The sequence below is a fragment of the Lissotriton helveticus genome, chromosome 8 (assembly GCF_964261635.1).
Source record: "Lissotriton helveticus chromosome 8, aLisHel1.1, whole genome shotgun sequence".
NCBI classification, from domain to species: domain Eukaryota; kingdom Metazoa; phylum Chordata; class Amphibia; order Caudata; family Salamandridae; genus Lissotriton; species Lissotriton helveticus.
The window spans coordinates 1553165268-1553169318 of NC_136069.1; the positions used below are offsets into that span (position 1 = coordinate 1553165268).

General features: G+C 42.3%; 1 long non-coding RNA gene across 1 annotated transcript; it reads left to right on the forward strand.

Annotated features, from left to right (window-relative positions):
- Positions 1-388: 388 nt before the first annotated feature.
- On the forward strand, positions 389-1768 carry LOC144772046 (uncharacterized). The gene is made up of 3 exons (XR_013599615.1): positions 389-465; positions 562-656; positions 1678-1768. It is a non-coding gene; the product is annotated as an uncharacterized LOC144772046 (long non-coding RNA).
- The last annotated feature ends 2283 nt before the right edge of the window (positions 1769-4051 follow it).

The following is a 4051-nucleotide window of genomic DNA, read 5'->3' on the forward strand; positions in this document are numbered from 1 at the left end:
CCTTTGTACTCCTGCCACTAAAAAGAGATAGTGGTGGTGGATTGATCGGTTGAGTATATTATGACTTGTTATTTAGTAGGACATTTTTTAGTGGTCTGCCATCATGACGGACTGTGTCTGTCATTTCCGGTGCTGCTGAGTGCTGCCAGTCCTACTAGAACCTTTTTGTAGTTGGTTTAGAGAGTTACATAACTTTCCAAGTAGACGATCCGCAAATCCAACAATACTAATATCCTAGTAGACCACATCAGATAGGTCAATACATTTAGTGCAATTGTTGTTTACTTGGCAAAATAATTTTTTATTGTTTTTTTAAATGTTTGATTTCGTTGATAACAATCATCCATGTTTGTATCTTTCTTTCATGTACATCAGCACCTCCCAGGGGTAGGAGGAAAGAGGCAGCGGTGCCGGCGGAGCAGGAAGGCCAGGATCGATCCACCGAGGGCTCTTCTGCTGGCCCCAGTAAGTATTCCTGTTAATGTTAATAATTATACTTCCCTAACTTTTACAGCACCTATTTATTCCAAACGTTCATCATAATTCTATTTTTATTATCAGGAAGCTGGAGGAATACGGAGATCACCGGGAAGCAGGAGGAGTCCAGAGATCGCCGAGGTGTCCAGAGATACCCAGAAGAGATCACTTCTCCTCTGGTAAGCTGAACCGGGAACTGGCTGGGAAGGCGTTGTCTCTACGAAGGTCCGCAATCTCTCAAGGTTCGCAATGAAGCCCAGCACTGCTCTGGCAGAAGGGTGGAGTTTAAATAGGTACGGGTGGATGAGCGCAGAGCTTCTGACGTGTTTTGGAATTAACAGTTAGAGAGCTGAGGCCATGTGAGAGCGCTTAAACAATATTGGAACAGAACGGTGACGTTACCAACTGACTAAGAAGCATTGGCAACATCATGGCATATATTGACTTCTTTATAGGGGAATTGCATGTAAACATGAGATGTGCACAATACTTTAGCCTGAATCCTTAACAGTTCCTCCCCCCAAAGGTCGTCTCACTGGGCGAGGTTTTTCAGGATATAAATCATGAAAGTTTTGAACTAATCTTGAGATTTATACATGTATACATGCTCAGGACATCCAAGGTGCACTAGTAAAACCGCTAAAAAGTAAACAAAATAAAATGTAGGATGTTTCTAGATGCACTCAGATAAAAAAGGAGGAGGCACAAGATGACCACAACCAAGCAGGCATCTGGACTGTTTAAAGCACAAGAATGTGGCCATGATGCACTCACAAAGACTTGTTCAAGCTAAAGAAAAAGGTTGCTCCCCTGGAGAAGCAGTGGAAAAACACAAGCATTTGAGCAATTCTCCATCAGAGGGTTCAGCACTTGAAAAAGAGATCAAACTGTCACGCATTGACCAAGCAAGCATATAAGAATAACAACAAATGTAACTGAATAAAAAGAAATGGGTGATTGTGAAGAAAATGCCTCAAAGAGCCAGTGTAGGTAGGCAAAACCTAAAAAGTTTTTCTGTAAAAATGAGCAGTGGAAGGACACAAGTAAAGAGACTGCTCGAGGGGAGGATCAGGCACAAGCCGCCAAATAAAAAGCAAGCAAATGAGAGTGACAACATTGCTACTTTTTTGTAACTCTCTCTCTCTCTCTTTTCTTTTATTTACTTTTTCCCTATTCTTTCTTATTTCTCCTTTAACCCAGGACCATGGCAAAGGTAGCCGGCAAGAACTCCAAGGGGAAAAGTCCCACACCTCGCAGCCGGCTCCTTTGCGGGCGTTTAAGGGGGGCGTCTGTAAGTCCCAGGGAGATCTTCAGCGCGGTTGAGGTGGCCGCACTTTTCTTCTTTGTGCAGCGCCACCTCCCCAAGACCATCGCAGCAGGCGGCAGGCCCGGTACCGGGTGTGGCCTCCGGGAGCGTCGCCAGCTATGGGGTAAGGTGTGCCGGACCCCTGACTCCCAATATATGGCCTGGCAGCTATGGGGTAAGGTGTGCCGGGCCATGTATCGGGAGTCAGGGGTCCGGCGCACCTACAACCATGTGACGCACAGGTGGTCCGTCATACTGGAACGGGAACAAGACCTGTTCGACCTGCTTGGTGTCGAGATCCCTGGGCTTGGTGAGTACTAGTAGCTATTTAATAACTACTTTATTTTCTTCTGTTCTGTGTTATAAATATATGTTTTTTCCAAAGAGCAAGAATGCTGCCGATTACATTGCAGGTAAATTGTGTTTCAAAAGCTTCTGTGATTGCAGGTGCTCGCCTGCTCAGTGGCGGTGCTACTATGCTTACTTGTTTTCAATTTTGCGCTCATGTGGCCTGAGTGATTATGTATGAGTGTACTTTACAGAACTGCGTAATGCTGGAGACTAGAGACTCAAGTCCAGTCCTTCCTTTGTACTCCTGCCACTAAGAAGAGATAGTGGTGGTGGATTGATCGGTTGAGTTTATTATGACTTGTTATTTAGTAGGACATTTTTTAGTGGTCTGCAATCATGACGGACTGTGTCGGACTAAGTCTGTCACTTTGCGTGCTGCTGAGTGCAGTCAGTCCTACTAGAACCTTTTTGTAGTTTGTTTAGAGAGTTACATAACTTTCCAAGAAGACGTTCTGCGAATCCAGCAATACTAATATCCTAGTAGACCACATCAGAAAGGTCAATAAATTTAGTGCAATTGTTGTTTATTTCCCCAAAATAATTTTTTATTGTTTTTCTTTAAATGTTTGATTTTGTTGACAACAATCATCCATGTTTGTGTCTTTCTTTCATGTAGATCTGCACCTCCCAGGGGTAGGAGGCAGAGGCAGCGGTGGCGGTGGAGCAGGAAGGCCAGGATCGGTCCACCGAGGGCTCTTCTGCTGGCCCCAGTAAGTATTACTGTTAATGTTAATAATTATACTTCCCTAACTTCTACAGCACCTATTTATTCCAAACGTTCATCATAATTCTATTTTTTCCTAACTCGTCTTTGATCTTCTTGTAGACTGTTTCTAAATTCTTATCCTGCCTCTACTATGACTCTTTGTGCTTCTACTATTTATTATTATTGTCAGTCTGTCTGTGTAGCTAGCAAAGCTTGCTCAGTTGGCAAAAGGTGTTAAACAAATCTCCTATTCATCAATAGCTTTAGGCACTGAGTGCAGTCCTCTGGGCTGTCCATAATGTCTATTGAAATCTTCTTAATGTTTATGGATTGACAATTCCCAACAATAAAATGTCAATGGCCGCCAAGAATAAGACACTAGTTTACTTTTTGATTGGATAGGAGGACATACTACTTCTGTTGCAGGGGCTATTCTACACATACAGAACTATGCACAAGAAATGGCCATTGGTGATAATAGGCACAGCACAGTTAGACTTTCCACATACCTCAGTCATAACAGAAGTTGAACCCCCAATCTCCTTACTGACTGGCTAGTGTGTCAGAGTCATTATGTAGCTCCCGAATGCAGCGATGATCCCCAATGATTATACAACCCAGAACATAAGACTACGGAGCCAGAGTCCCGACCTCTCAGAGTCACGGAATCATGCTTGCAAATTGCAAACCCTTTCGCTCACTCACTCATGACCAAAAACCACAGAGTCTATGTAAGTTTTAAAGCTTTATTAAAAGTAAAACATCTAGCTCTGTGTGTACTCTGTATATTAATTTTCAATTGTGCATTATGTAAAAACATTTATTAAAATCAACTTCATATGAGCGAAACGGTGAACTCATGAAAACTGAACAGTGGCTGATTTACACATTAATTGTGGGAGACCCCTCACCTTGTTGGAATTTAAAGTACTGGTGGTGATGATGATGAGTAACTTATTGCTCTTGTTCGTAGAAGAGAATCTTCTGTCTGTTATGAGAAAAATGGTGCGCGTTAAAAAGCAAGCATTCATCAGTTGTTCCAAAAAAGTGTGGCATGTTATGGCTAAGCATAAATAAAAACACCCTCCCATTCCGTAAGGGGAATTTTAATTTTAGATTAGAGAGTCACAAATAATTAAATTTGTTTATGTAGTAACATTTTTTTTCATTCCTAGACAAAAAAGGGAGTGTTGTATATGGCATCTAAAAAT